At 41.8% G+C, this 16,569-nt stretch overlaps 1 protein-coding gene and 1 long non-coding RNA gene across 5 annotated transcripts in view; one reads left to right on the plus strand and one right to left on the minus strand.

The window, feature by feature from the left end:
- The window catches only part of MTSS1 (MTSS I-BAR domain containing 1), a 112,346-nt gene that overhangs the window by 42,573 nt on the left and 53,204 nt on the right, over window positions 1-16,569 (plus strand). The gene's annotated exons all lie outside the window — the stretch shown is intronic.
- Window positions 7,093-16,569, minus strand: part of LOC140132435 (uncharacterized) — a 41,197-nt gene continuing 31,720 nt past the window's right edge. The window contains exons 2-3 of the long non-coding RNA XR_011855654.1: window positions 8,515-8,674; window positions 7,093-7,229 (exon numbers count right to left, since the gene is read on the minus strand). This is a non-coding gene — a long non-coding RNA (uncharacterized lncRNA). The remainder of the gene's footprint in view (window positions 7,230-8,514; window positions 8,675-16,569) is intronic.

A 16,569-nucleotide genomic window follows, 5' to 3' on the forward strand; every position in this document is an offset into this window, starting at 1 on the left:
ATAAAATATGTAATAATCCAATAGGTTTATGTTCTAATAGTAATGGTCCAATCAGGAATTGTATAGGGTCTGTGTAATTCACAACTTTGTGCTGTGAGAGTCAAAAGCTAAGAACAATAATACCACAACCCGAAAAATGTTTTTTCATCAAATGCATCCAGAAATAGCGCTACACCTGTCCACAGGTTATACATGGTATTACAACTCATTTCAGATAAGCTTGTAATATCAGACCGACCTTATGGACAAATGTGGTGCTTTTTTTGGTCCCAGAAACCTAGTAATACAAAATGTTTTTTTTTCTATTCTTAATTGTGTGAATGTACCATAATCACACCATACAGAGGCATTGGAGAGTCTGATTTTTTTTTTCACCCCAAAATTAGCATGTAGCTATTGACACTACACTTTTCTACATATGAAACCGGTACCAGGTGTAAAGAGATTACAAAATCCATATTTCAGCCTTAAAGAAGACTTTAATCCACCTACCCCAAATCTTTGCATTATTAGGTGTCGCTCCACTGAATCCAACGCAGTTGAAATTTTTTCTTTAGCCCTTACAGTTCCAGAGAAATCTCTGAGGCTAGTTTAAGCACCCTATATGCTAATTAGGTACTAGATGGTCAGGTGGGTGGTGTCAGATGATCATAACCGCCCTTTTGACAGTTAAAGGCCTAAATGTGCTAGCACCAATTGCTCTTGAATGGTGAGGGTTAGAGAAAAAATTCCAGCCGAATCCAAATCATTGGAGCATCACCTATTAAAGGGTGTACAGTATTGGAGTTGGTGGAGGTGGTTAAAAGGCCCCTTTTAAAAATGATACAAAGTTAAAAACTTTTTTTCTCCACCACATGGCTTCTTCTTGTTTATGGTACCCCTGACGTCAGTATGGATTGTTACTGGAATTGCCCTCCAATGTCGGCGCACTTATCCCTCCCCAATGTAAACTTTGTTTTATTGGCTGTTGCCGCAGTGTGTGAGTTCTCCCAGTGATTCGGGTCTGTGTTTAAAGATGATCTGATGTAAGGTGGTCGTGTGTCAAGAGGCAGAGTTTTACGGGGGTCTGTAATCCAAAACCTCTCGGCGGTATATGTGATCCTGTTTAAAGTGAATGCAGCCCCCCTGCTGACACTTGAATAAATCCTCGCTGAACATAAAGCCCTATATGGAAGCTCCAGTAGCCCGCACGACGCGTGTCCTCCATACATCGTGAGGGCTGTTTATACCTGGATGGCAAGTCGATTATTCAGGCTACCCCGAAATGGGCACAGTGCTCGGGAAAAGAGTGTGTAATGGCTCCGGTGTTTACATCATACAGATCACTTCATCTCAACACCTTCACCTATAGATAAACTATGGCCGTCAGCTGTTGATCTCATTGTATGGACACAGATATAAACATTTAGCCTGTTGGCGTAGTCCTCCCCCGCACCGCGACTATGGTTTAAAGGATTGTTCAGTGACTGTTGTGCAGGTAGTTGTAATACGGTTTTTGGTATTTCTTGCTTCTCAAAGGGTTTGTCCATGTTTATCACTATGCATGTTTATAAAATAGTCAGAGGGTCGAAGGCCAGGCTTCGACATCGAGCAGTTTCTCTTCTAGGAAACGATTGGGCATATTAAACCTATGTGTCCAACCGTTTTTTCCGAACATCTTCTTTGATGAGAGGGAGACAGGAGGACACAATGGACATTAGACATAAAGTCCTGATGAAGTCGGCAGGGTCGTCCACTGTTAATTTTATGCGTAGGGTCAGCTTAAGAGGCAGCCAATATTTGGTGTTACTTTCCAACAGCAAGTCATCCAAAAATACATCTCAAAAGTGAGGAAACACTCTTTAGTTTTTGGGGAATTTTGCAGGAAAAATTCAGTTTGTTTTACCGTATCTCGGTAGAATGAGATGAAAGACAACGTTGTGATGAAAACGAAGGTCAAACCTGATTGACCAGGCCCATTTATCAGCAGTGGGGGCCACTAGAGACTTCCCTACCCAGAACTGCTTTGTTATTATTGTAGGAAATAAAAATGGTGAGAACGATGGGTGGTGAATGTTGGGACAAGTCCTTCTGTTAAGGGGTGGAAGACACAAGAACCAATATGGGTCTACTTGACCTCTTTGTTTGCCACTTGGGCCCATCCATCCATGGTGTACCGGATTAAAAACTATTGGTTGGGGATCCACTACAGAAGAAAATCATCAATGAAAAGACAATTGGGGCAAGTAAGGACCAGTTTCTCCAAAAAAAGGGGGTAAGGGGCATAGTGATGTCTACTAGTACCAGATGTGGACCCTATTGTAAAGTTTTCCATAGGGTTTCTTTTCCTTAATGTAAGCTCTCAATATTCTATAATACCATATAAAGAGAAAAAAATTTCAAGTTCTGAATATTTTGTCCCAAAAGAAATCAGAACAGCAGCTAAATTTAGACTTTTAAGGCTTCATTGGCAGAAGATTACACGCGTCTGGGCTGCCCATCCCACAAATGACAATGTTTAAAGTTCACACAAAAGCTGGTAAACAGGAAGCCACAAAAACCACAAAATAAATATAAAAGGCACATAAAAATTTAGATTTTTTTAAAATCTTTTTTTTGTATAAAGATGACAGGAAAACATTAAGCCTCACACAGTGTAAAAATTGAAATTGTGTTTACTCTTTCTCCAATTTTGCATCTTCTGATATCATTAAATGGCCAATTTTAACAACATAAAATACTCCATAAAGCCAAAAAGTATCTGAACGTCACTCATACATCTGCCTGCTGGACATAAATTGTGGGTGTCAATATGGAGGTGGCCCTCCTGGAAGATGTTTTACAATATTTATGTTCCCACTTTAGCCAGAAGAGCATATGTACGGTCAGGGAGAAGATCTCGGAGGGAGGGAGAAGATCTCCATTACAATGGATGTTCCTATTCACGCCTTTACTGTTGGGCGGGGATGAGGTCAGGGTCAGGTCCTCCACCCTAAACTCATCACCCTTGTGTTATTGTGGACCTTGCTTTGTGCGCTAGGTCATGGATCTCTAGTATTGATGAACACTCATTACAATCTATTTAAAGTGGTGACACTTGGGGAGAGCCTCTTAAAGGGGTTTTCATTTACTATCCACAGAATAGGTCATTGATGGACAATCTGTAGGGTCGCGACACCCACCTCCATCAATTCCGTGTACAGTGGTGGTGCTCCCATTCACCTTCATAAGAGCAACTCCTACATCGAACTAGAACGGTCGCCACACTAGGGACTGCCCATTTCCGATCTTACTGTCCATCAGATGATTGTAACCTTTCCGGGATTGGTCATTCATATTTTTGGGCCGGAATCCTCTTTTAAAGTTTTATCTGCTGGTCAGGGATTTTTGCCAGATGGTGTTTTTGCTATTGTTTTTTATTATTTTTCCCCACTTGGACATTTTATTGACCAGTCACCCTATAAAAATCCGTTTTGAGCTCCAAGTAGAGAACAAAGAGATTCCTTCCCGACAGAAGAATTTTTTAGGTGTATTTTTCAGTTTTACCTTTCCAATCTTCATCTTTATATCTCGGCTGATAACACGTTGCCAGTTTTTTCTTGCTAACTCCTCCACTAATCCTCGTTCAATAGCTGCACATTATCCCAGCGTCCTCCTCTACTTTCCGTGGTTTATGTACTTAAAATTCAAAGGTCGCCGCCTGCTCAGGTTGGCGCCAGATAACAAGTCCATAGGATGTGTTTCTCTAAAACCAGTCTTTTTGTCTTATCCGAGGGTTACCCGTCGCTTACTCAGTCACATGGTAAACACCATCTTGGGGCGGCCTTGATTATAACCGTGTGCCTCCAAACCGGTGATCATACAAAGACAATAGGTTTTTTTTATCAGTCGTAAAGAAAGATCTTTGTGGTTGCGGTTTGTTCCAGGGGTGAAATTATTTCTTGGCACGTCCCTTTTAAAATACTGTAGCTTTCTGTTTTGTCTGTTTTTTGTTCCTCTGATAAAGGAACGGGTTTGGTATCTTGGAAGTTGCAACGTGATAGCGACAGGTGTGAGATGGCGCTTGTGGGAATGTGAGACTTTGCACAGTGTCTCTTTGTGATGGGATCCTGGGCTAGAATAACAAGCGGCGGGTTGTCAGTAGTGCGGAGACATGGTGATCAGTAGACAGGCATGTTTGTTTATAGATATTGATAAGTGTGGATACTGTGTCCCAGTTTGATCCCAAAATCGCTTTAAGGAGCGCGTCCAATAACAGTACGTATTGGTCTTAATAAGATGGTAAACTTTCATTAGTAACATAGAGATAAAAAAAATAACCAAATAAATTAGTTTATTATTTATTAATAAATTAATAATAAATCAAATATTTTATTGTGATATTGTGACTGTCAATCCCATGATGCCTCAGGCAGGAGCCAGATTCTTCTGCAAAGCCTCTATACTTTTTGTTCTTCCATGGACACATGGGGGCACATTTACTTACCCGTCCGTTGCGTCCACCGATCCGGAATGTCCGATGAGGATTCGCAGCTGCCACGATTCACTTACAGCGTGCGCCCGATTTCTTGAATGTGACGCTTCCCCGCTCAGGTCCGCCGGAGTTCACCATCTTCTTCCCGGTGCATGTGAGTGCTGATCTTGCGACACAATTTGAATTTTAAATTCCGCGGTTTGTCCGAATCAGTCAGATTGTCCGATGGCCACGGCCCACGATTTGCCGGCACCGATGCGCCAAACTCGGATCGTGTGCGCCAAAAACCCCCTTGCAATTCAGGGCAAATCGGAAATATGTCCGACGGACCCTTAGTAAATGTGCCCCATGGTGACCAGTCCTGAGGATAGTTTCATCAGCATCGAAAATGGCCATGGGACCAAACACCCCCTTTACATTTTACATGGTTGTAACAGACTTATTTCAGTCACACTCCGCTCCCCTTCCAAGTCTTTCTGATCTTGAAACCACAAGTCCATGTTTGTCCTTATTGCTTGGTCTAATAGGGACATTAAAATACTGTACGGTTCCGTTTCCATACACACCGCCATTCCATATCCCAAAAATGTTATAATTGGCTCATCTCTTGTCTCGTTATTGCCGGATTTAAGGGGACTTTCTTGCACGTCCTGTTCCTATAAAATCACCCCTAGATACTTCCTCTCCATGTCTCCGTCCTCTCCTCACAGATAAACACGCCGCGAATATGGGGGCGACCGTCTGCCAGCACAGGAACAGCATGAATCGTATATCTGTAGAGTATATCCAGGGCAGGATAATAGATTACATGGGAGACATTTAGAGCCCCTCAGATAATTAAGTGTTTAACGAAGCTTGGTGAATAACAAATGTTTTAGTTTTGTGTCATTACATGAGTAGGTTACAGTCTCTGGTTCTGACAGATTCTATCGGATTCCTCTGATATATGGGCCACACTTTGGCTCTTGGCAGGTTTGTAGTGTTCTGTATTTTGCTGCGTTGCCTTAAGGTAATGATTGGGTAAGAAGACTGAAAGGTTGAAAAACATGGCCGCTTTCTTCCAAAAATGGTGCCACACCTGACCACGGTTTGTGCAGGTATTGCAGCTCAGCTGTATAGAAATTAATGGAGCTTAGTTGCACTACCGCACACTACCCATGGTCGTGTGTGGTGCTGTTTCTGGAAGAAAACAGCCATGTTTTTCAACCTCTGAAGAACCCTTTTAATAATTTGTGATATCTACCAGCATGGTGGTATATTATTAGCTCCACCCACTTCTGTCTTGGACCTCCCCCTTACTGAGCGCAATTTAGTATAAACCACACCCGCTTTCGTGTTTTCCTCCTCACAGAACTGTTCTGTGACAGTCGAGGCCTACAAAATCTTTTCCATCTCCTCATTGTTTTGTTCTTGGTATCTTAAATTTGACTACAAGCTTTTTAGAACGCCTACTTTGGGTCACATTTGTATAAATTTTGCCTACTTTAAGGTCTTTTATGAAGTTTTATGTATACATTAAACAGAGTGTTAATTACTTCTACCTCACCATAAGAGATGTGAGCATTTTCCCGCCAAAACCTTTTCCTAGAAAAGGATCCACCTGAGGTAAAATAATGGACTATGATCAGGATCGGATAAGATGATTGGATAAACCTTGTCCCCCATGTGACCTGGTTGCTGAGGGAAGATGAAGTTGTCTGCCCAGTAACAAGTAGCTCATTGGTTCTGAGAGAACCATGTGACTTACCTGTGTTGTATATATTGCCAGTTTTAAGATGGTAACTGGACCTTGAACTCTCCTGGATCACGTTCACATTTTTACCATATTTTTCTATAGGGGTGCGTCACAAATTGGCAAATGTCTCTTCACCACAGACCTCTCTTCTGACGCCCATTGTTCCATTCATGGATCATATGGTGGATATTGATAACGGTGTGATATTTGGGATATGTAAATCCAATCAACTTAGTCGAATAAATTCCATGTTTTTTTATCTGAAAAATAGTTTAAATGAAATCTACCATAAAAATCAAACCAGGGACACTTTACTCACAAATCCAGGCTCTGAGACTGTGGTGATCTGCTTATATTTGTTATCCATAGTCATCTCCTTTCTAAAATCAACCATTAAAATTATGCTAAGGAGCCAGAAGGGGTCTGGGGATCCGTTCCCAGAGCCCCTTTGTGTTGTAGCTTCAAAGACTGTTACACAGTGCAGGAGCACTTCACCCCCCACTGTGTAAGGTTACAACACAAAGAGGGAGAGGGAAGTGCTGAGGAAGCAGGGGGGAGATAGTGTAACAACCTCTGAAGCTACAGCATGGTGGGGCTCTGGTAACGACCCAAGAGCCCTTCCGGCTCATTAGCACAATTTTAAAAGCAGATTTTAGAGGGAAGGAGGCCATGGATAACAAATACAAGAAGATTACCACAGTCACAGTGCCTGGATCTATGAGTAAGTGTCATGATGGATTTTGATGGTAGATGGGGGGGGGGGGGAAGCCCCAATTTTTATAAAACTTGATGAATGTCATTGTTATATTTTGTCTAAACTTGTTTTGTAAATATACTATTTTAATTATCTGTTTACACTATAAAAAGATTTAGAACATTTTAGAATTTTTTTTTTTTGGTGGTAAATGGAAATTCATGGCGCCCATCTGTTCTCCCCACACACAAAGACGTGAAACGGCGGATTCTTGTAGGCAGCGTAGGGAGGAAGTGCTGAGGGCAGCGTTCTTTGCAGGCTGATGAATGTAATCTTCTCCGGGATGTCTAGAGGGAGAAAAAAAAAGATTCTGGATTCTTGGCTCAGTGTGTGAATATAAAATAACGTGAGGCTTTTATAGAACCTGCGCCCGGAAGAAGCCAGAACTAAATCGTGTCCTATATATTACAATGTCATGTAGCAGGTTGTCTGCCATATACGGGGATTAACTAGGACAAGTTACTTTTTTATATAGTACAATCCCATGGGGCAATCCCCCTACTAGTCCTCGAGTCGTACTCTTATAAAATTTTGAAAACGATATTGTAGGTTTCATATGTAAATTCTGCTGCTTTTGTTTACTCAAAAGATTATAATTCTAGAAATCCCTCCTTTATGCGAAATTTCACCTGTGTACCGATACAAGAAAAAACTCTAAAGTCATGTGACAATGAGCAGAGAAGAGTCATATTTGCCTGAGATGAGTCAAGTTTAGAGGCTGCAAGGGAATTCTCATAAGACACTCCTATCTTCTGTTATATAGCACATAGAAACATGCGGCTGGTGTCATATTAAAGATAAGAATCTCACCTTTCAGATCACTGGTTTCTATTTCTGTGAGTTACAGGACTGGAGATATAGGCAAGACTTAGAATTTTATCTGAAACCATACTTTCTTCTTATACCTTTAACTGCCTGTATCTCTGGTTCTTTAGCTCACAGGAATATCCTGAAAGATGAAATCTGTATCTTTAATATGACACCAAAAGCATGTTCCTAAATGCTATAGAACTAAAGATAGGGGCATCGGAAGTGACCTTCCCACTGCAGCCTCTAAACCTGACTCATCTAAAGAAAAATATGTCTCTTTTCTGCTCATTTTCACAGGAGATTTCTTGGAGGTTTCACATAAAAGGGGGAATTCTAGAAAGGACATTTCATACCCTACCTGAAGGGGGTGGAATTTTAATGGTTTAAAATCTGGTACAGGTTCCTTTTAAAAGGGTTGTTTTCGCTCAATGATAATTATAGGTGACAGGGCCCCTATTACAACAATGGCAAATCCAATGTTTACGGACTACAGGCGGTCCCCTACTTAAGGACACCCGACTTACAGACGACCCCTAGTTAAAGACGGACCCCTCTGCCCCCTGTGACCTCTGGTGAAGCTCTCTGGATGTTACTATAGTCCCAGACTGCAGTGATCCGCTGTAAGGTGTCTGTAATGAAGCTTTATTGATTATCTTTGGTCTGATTACAGCAAAAAAATTTTAAACTCCAATTGTCACTGGGGGCAAATAAAAAAAAAAAATTGTCTGGAACTACAATTATAAAATATACAGTTTCGAATACCAGGGCGCATTCTTCACTTCCAAGCTCTGTCCATTTGGGGCAATTGGACCCTCATTCTTGTGAGTTGTGTTAGTCCCGGTAGTTGGACTGCATTTCATCCCTGATTCCATAGTGTAGAGAGGAAGGTGTTGATCACGTAGTAGGACCGCCCACTGGACACCTAAGGAAATAGATTATATAGAACAGTAATGATATTAATCACTTTATTCTATAATGGAAGCCTATGGGTTCATTTGGCATATGCATCAATGTATACAGAGACCTAGCAGATGTCTCATCCGGTGCACAGAGGAGGAAGACGTTTGGGGAGAAAGAAACCATTGGATGAGATGGCAGGACCCCCCTAAGTCCTTAGTCTTTCTCATCTGTGCACAGTCTGCAGCTCCTTATCTGCTGCGGTGGATGAATATTTCCTAAGTCGTCGTATCATTTATTAGTATGGTAAATAATACTCAGGACTGGATAAACAGAGGCCCTGATGTCCTGCCAGGACTGCGGAGATGGCAGAGACTGGCGCTCGCACCCCCCGGGCGGTTCATATCAGGTTAAAAACACTGCAGCCTTGGAATAGTGCAGGGCACTGCTTTACATAACATCTGGCATCCCACATACAGGTATGACGAGGCAATGGCGGCATCACATCAGTGCCGCTCCTGTCACTGCCATCTTATCCAGACTTTATTTTTCAGTTTTTATTGATTGATTTTTTTTTTTTTTTTTTTTTAATTTTTATTGCTTTTGGAAACCATCAGCAAGCTGCTGATGAACAAATGTTGGGTATTTTCTATCGAGTTCGCTCCATGTGTAACCATTTTCTGATTAATAATAAAATTGGATGGAGATTGATCAATAAAATATAAACTTTTTTTTAAAACTAATTGCTCGTGGAAACCGTCATCAGGCTTCTGAAGTATAATATTAGGGTTTGTGTAGATGGGGTCACCCAGTGATCTATAGATTCAGGTATCTCTTCAGCCATGGAAGAGATGGGAGAAAGGTCTATAAACTTGTAGTAAATTATTTTCATTAATTTATTGCTCTTGGAAACCATCAACAAGCTGCCGAATAGCAAAATGAAGATAAAGTGAAAATAGGGTCACCCAGGGGCGAGTAAAGGTTTGTGCTTCAGGGAGTGAATAGTTATGAAATAATTGGGGCAAAGATCTATAAACTATCAGTAAATTTTAAAGTATTTTTTATTTAATTCATTTCTTTTGGAAACCATCAACAAGATCGAGAACAAACCAATAGGCTGTGTAAATAGGGGGCTCCTGGTGACAGCAAAATTTCCGCTGTCTGTCTCAGTTCATGATCAGTATTGAAACCGGTAAAGGCCTCTAAACCATCAGTAAATCTACAGTTTTACATTTTTTTTGGAAAATTAATTGATTTTGGAAACCATCAACAAGCTGCTGATGAAGTGTTTGTATAAAACCGTGGTCAATAAGATGGGTTACAAACTTGATATCGAAGTTTTTGTTTTTCTTGCCTTTTCTTGGGGCCTGGAGGCAACCGGGGCCCAGAATACCGGAGTGGCTGGCGGTTGCGGCCTAGGCACGCTGATGTCACGGTGCTTGGTATGGGGACCGGAGGGCTATCCTACAGTCTGGCAGGTCTCCAGCAGTTGGTGTGTGCAAGAAATATGGAGGGAGAGGCTGATGTACTGGTTCTCCCTGGGGCAACCCCTAAGTGTCTGTAGGATGAGTCCCTGGGTAATGGATGGGGAAGCCCGTGGTGGTAACAGCCGTATCCAGGGATCAGACGGAGGCAATGTTCTGCACATCAACTTACAGTTCTTTATTGAACAGCAGACAACGGCCCGCAGGAAAGGTGCACCAGCCTGATAGTAGATGCAGGCTGTGCTGGTTCTGAACTGAGTCCAAGTTGTAGAAGCTGCAGTTCTGGGCTTGAGTCTCCAGACTTGCCCTAGGTGTCAGACAGTAGGCCTGAGGCACTGGAAGATCCTGGGATTAGTATCTGTGGCAGCACTGAAGGTGTGCTGCTCACTCTCCTTGGGATGAGACCATGTCCACCTGAAGGTTTAGTGTGAATAGAGGCTCCTGGTGACACGCAAAAAAATCCTATTAGTTTGTGATCAGAAATTTGATACAAGAAAGTTCTATACGTTATTAGGAATTTTTTTACATTTTTTTTGCCTTTGGGAAACCATCAACAAGCTGCTGTTGATGGATCAGGGGATTCTTTTTATGTGTTATTGATTGCAAATTAATATCTTGCTGTTAATGGGTTAACTTATCAGTGCCCGGTGGACATTTAGGGTACAACAGATCCGGTGGTGTAAGCCCTCGCCTCGCCCTGTGTGTGATCTGTTCCTCGTCTCTGGAGGGTAGACGTCTGTTTACACTGCGCCTGACAGGTTTATGTTGCGCAGGATTGTTTGGAGAGTCATTTCAGGGTTGAACTTTCTGTACTACAAGTTGGCAGAGCCTTCGTTTTGGGTGTTGGGTGTTTTTGCGGCTACCTGAGCCGGCTCAGGATTGAAATATTGTTAAAGGGGTTTTACTGGATACAAATATTTAGCACATATTCTAAGGCTATCACCTCAATATTAGCGTCTGAGGACCAGCACCCCCACAGGTCACATGTTCTCAGCAGCGCCGCTCCCATTGTAGTGGTCGAACTGAGTCACTGCAGCTTGACTACCATTCATATACATGGGATATCTGATATTAAAGGGATTGGCCACTTCACCTCATGAATGTGTGTTAGTGAGGGGGGGCAGGATATTAGGTAATTTGCCAATATACATCTGTTAATAGTTCTGCTCCGCTTTCTTGTTATGTAAAGTGAAGCCTCCTGTCTTTTACCTCATCAGTCACACATTTCTGTTCTTAAAATGGCCACCGATAGAGGGTCATGTGATCTTATCTGTCCATGACAATCTCCCTGCCAGGACCTTATGATAATATTTATGAATAGAAGATCAAGGTCCTGGCAGGGCGATTGTTCATAGACAGATACAGATCACATGACCCTCTATCTGCAGCCATTTTATGGACCGGAATGTCTGAATACGGTCCTGGCAGGGCGATTGCTCATGGACAGATAAGCTCACATGACCCTCAATCTGTGGCCATTTTATGGTCAGGAATCTCTGGCCGATGAGGTAAAAGAACAGGAGACTTCACTTTACATATCCATAAAGTGGAGCATAACTATTACTAGATGTATATTAGTAAATTACCTAATATCCTGCCCCCACACTTACACACACAGTTCAAAAACATGAGGTAAAGTGGACAACCCCTTTAAGGATCTATTCTAAAGATGCGTTCTCAATATTTGTAGCCCGGACAATCCCTTTAAGCCTCATTCCTCACATCCCTAATGGTCGCAGAGTAGTTGGTAAATCTTCATCCTTGATTCTTGACCTTGTGGAGTGTATTAACCCTGCGGCTCCGTGTATCTCTGTCCTCCTGAGATAGCGCCTTCGGATGGGATTTTAATGGAGTAGTAGACGCGACTGGTGATTGTGATTGTGTGGCTGAGTACAGTGGATGTGTCGTTCCTTTGTGTCGCCGCAGCTCCTCAGGTTCCTTCTTAATGATCTCCTCGGGGCTTGTCCAGAGATCAGACTGCGGCAACTACAGTCTATAGAAGGGTAAGTACACAGGCCCGACCTGCACAGCTGTATACTGGGTGCCATTCATCTATGTGACAGCAACCATTTTTGGATCCGTTTTTTGCTAAATCTGCACCCTCCTTAAGAATTTGTCAGCATTTTCATATAGTTTACATTCAGTGTTAGCTATTTTACCCAGAGAGATGTGTAACCAGGACTTTGTGTATGTTGTTAGTAGCAGCAGGACTGTGAAATATGGATTTATATTCCAGGATTGTACTGGGGGGCTGTCCTCACACTGCTGTTCTCTGTGCTCTCTGCAGCCAGTGTTAGGAAATGTATCTGGAGAGATGTGTAATCAGAACTGTGTATGTTGTTAGTAGCAGCAGGACTGTGAAATGAGGGTTTGTGTGTAAAGTGCTCACACTGCTGTGCTCTCAGCTCTGTGCATTGAGCTGCTCTACGGCACCTCCTTTTTGTTGCAGGATTCTGGTCAAATAACATAGCCGTCATTCAGAACAGAGGGAAGGGACTGTGAAGCAGTTCAGTACAGAGAGCTAGGTGCACAGCAGTGTGAGGACACATATCCTGCACCTAGTATAATTCTGAAATATAAATCCATATTACACAGTCCTGCTGCTACTAACAACATACACAAAGATATTATATATCACTCCAGCTACGATACCTAACACTGTCTGCAGAGAGCACAGAGAACAGCAGTGTATTTGAATAAGCTACAGTCCTGGAATATAAATTCTTAAGTCACTATCCTGCTATTAATACTAACATACATAGAGATATGGTTACACGGATCTCCAAGGACAATGTTTGACACTGGCTGCAGAGAGCACAGAGCACAGAACCCCCCAGTGCACAATCCTGGAATATAAATCCATATTTAACAGTCCTTCTGCTATTAGCTACATACACAAAGCTCTGATTACACATCTCTCCAGGGACAATACATAACACTGGCTGCAGAGAGCACAGAGCACAGCAGTGTGAGGACAACCCCCCAGTGCACAATCCTGGAATATAAATCCATATATCACAGTCCTGCTGCTACTAACAACATCCACAAAGGTCTGATTACACATATCTCCAGTGACAATACATAACACTGGCTGCAGAGAGCACAGAGCACAGCAGTGTGAGGACACACCCCCAGTGCACAATCCTGGAATATAAATCCATATATCACAGTCCTGCTGCTACTAACAACATCCACAAAGGTCTGATTACACATCTCTCCAGTGACAATACATAACACTGGCTGCGGTGCTGCATGGTCACCTGTGATGCACATTCCCCTTTAAGGATTTGTCTTTGCATAAGGTCTGGTCACCTCCATGCGTTACTGGTGTTGCTTGGGTAGATAGGAAATAGATGTAAGCAGTCGCACAAAGCGTCACTTTAAAAATATATGCAAATGAGTTCTGTTTCCTAAAAAGCTGCATCTAGGTGGCGCTAGAGAAGAACTTAATTGCAATGTATCCTAAGGGTGGAACCAGCGATCAGCTGTGGGGGGGGTTCTGCTCTCCTACATGGACCCCACAGGGGAAGTTAAACCATATATTAAAAATGTGTCCCCCATACTGTGAGGGGGACTCATAAGGGTTAAATCCGATGCCAATAATAGGATTTTCTCTAAGTTATCTCCAGGGAACCATGAGCCCCGCAGGTCAATATATCAGTAATGTCTGACTTAACAATGCGGTTGCCAGAGGAACGACGGCCATAAAGTGGTGGAACCTTTCATTTACTTCTTTATGGACTGAGATTCCTGATACATTATTGTCAAGATCCATAAATTGTATCCATTGCTATCTATCTGTGCATTACATATACATGATTTCAGAAGATTTAGAATAAAATGCCGGGACTGCACTGAGGACTGACACAGGCCGAGTATACAGGCGGTCCCCTACTTAAGAACACTCGACTTACAGACGACCCCTAGTTACAAACGGCCCTCTGCATGTTGGTAATTTCCTGTACTTTATCCTTAGGCTACAGTAATCAGCTATAACAGTTATCACAGGTGTCTCCAATTAAGATTATAAATGATAAAATATACAGTTCCGACTTACATACAATTTCAACTTAAGAACAAACCTACAGAACCTATGTTGTATGTAACCCGGGCACCCCCTGTATAGAGAAAGCGATGGATGATATCATCCTGTGATAACGCTCCATGTTCTATGAGATAATACTCAGGGGTCAGGGGTCGCACCCTCCTAATAAGTGGGACCATGTTCTGACCGATGACAAAGGGCCTTACAGCCGCCGCACTCCATCTCCAGCTAATAACACACTATTTTTCCATAAGATAGAATGGAAGTTGTATATGATGGAGCAGCGCACACTGAGGCCTCTGTACATGATGGAGTGTGATAACCGGTCCATGCTGCTTATTTATCAATGGGGTCATTTATCCCACAGAACGTCCCCCCTGACACATCGCCCCGAGATTGAAACGTCTCATTCAGAGCTGTACTGTCAGCGCCCTGCTCCCTGCACTGCCCGGGCACCAGACACAGCGCCCCATTCATACCCGGGGAGTGCCAGGGACAAGGGGCCAGACCATGTAATGTGTCCTCTGTCACATCATCTTATATGACTATGGAAAAGACAAGTCCCAGGTGCAACAGGAATCCTAAGGGTGCGCACCCCAGACACCATAGACCCTAATATAGGGGTGTTTGTTACTTTCTATATATCTATTTTTCATATCTAATATCACCTCTATTATCTGTCAATCTCATATTTATTTATCTATCTATCTATCCATCACCTCTCATATATCTATCTCCTCTCCTATCTGTTTTCTATATGCTACCTCTATTATCTATTATCTATCTATCTATCTCATATATATCTATCTCATATCTATCTCATATCTATCTATCTATCTCATATCTATCTATCTCATATCTATCTATCTATCTCATATCTATCTATCTATCTCATATCTATCTATCTATCTCATATCTATCTATCTCATATCTATCTATCTATCTCATATCTATCTCATATCTATCTCATATCTATCTCATATCTATCTATCTCATATCTATCTATCTATCTATCTATCTATCTATCTCATATCTATCTATCTATCTATCTATCTCATATCTATCTATCTATCTCATATCTATCTCATATCTATCTCATATCTATCTCTCTATCTATCTATCTATCTATCTATCTCATATCTATCTCATATCTATCTCATATCTATCTCATATCTATCTCATATCTATCTCATATCTATCTCATATCTATCTCATATCTATCTCATATCTATCTCATATCTATCTATCTCATATCTATCTCTCTATCTATCTATCTCATATCTATCTCTCTATCTATCTATCTCATATCTATCTCATATCTATCTATCTCATATCTATCTCATATCTATCTATCTGTTGTACTTGGGGAAATAAAGCACCCATCCTTTTTTCTCACATTCAATTTGAAGTGTAGTCTCGTTTTTTCTGAAGTACAATTGCCTTGTGTTTTAAGACCAGTTTTGGGGTTTGCACCCACAAAGTTGTTTTGCTATTGCTTTGGTGCTGCTGGATTTCTAATGTTTTTGATTTTTTTTAATCTATCTATCTATCCATCCCTATCTCATACCTAATCTTTCTTCCTCTCTCTATATGTATCGTCTCTATCCTTCCCCAGTAATGACAGTCGGGTTATGTGTCATTTCCAGTAAGGAATTTTACAACCCTGTAATTCCTCTGTAATGTAAACAGTGTCCTGTTCTGCTCTCTGAACCCGCTCCATGTTTACCCCTGTACAGTGATATTTCTGAGAAAGACAAAGTAGGCAGCGCTGCTAAATATAGACCCTCAAAAAAAAGAGAGAACCTCGACCTGACAAGGAAGGACGACTGCTGCAGCCATGCATGAAATGTCTGCTCTAGTTCTAGACGCTTCCTCATACTGAGGATGGAAGATACTTCCATCATACCTGATCAGTGATCGCCGTGGAGGAGACCACCTGCAAGGGTTCAGTTTCTCTACAGCACCACCATCTGGGGAAGTAAAAAATTACAAGCAATCAATGGGTTGTGTGTGTAATGTGTGGATGCGCTAGGTCCTCCAGAGCCAGAAATACTCTTCGTATTCACTTTGGCTTAGAGAGTGTCCTTAATGGGATATTCCCATTTCAGCAAGTAATTGATATTGTTTGAATAATGAAAAGTTATACAAATTTCCAATATACTTACTGTATCAATTCCTCACTGTGTTCCATATCTCTGCTTGCTGTTCTTCTATAGGAAAGCTTCTATGTTTATTTCCAGTGGACAGAAATCTGACCATGGTCACACAGGTGCACGGCTCGTTATATCACAGGACTCTGATTACTCTATGATACTAACGAGCCGTGCACCTGTGTGACCATGGTTCTGTCTACTGGAAGTAAACATTGAAGCTTTCTATAGAATGACAGCG

Source organism: Engystomops pustulosus, chromosome 5 (assembly GCF_040894005.1).
Source record: "Engystomops pustulosus chromosome 5, aEngPut4.maternal, whole genome shotgun sequence".
Lineage (NCBI taxonomy): Eukaryota > Metazoa > Chordata > Amphibia > Anura > Leptodactylidae > Engystomops > Engystomops pustulosus.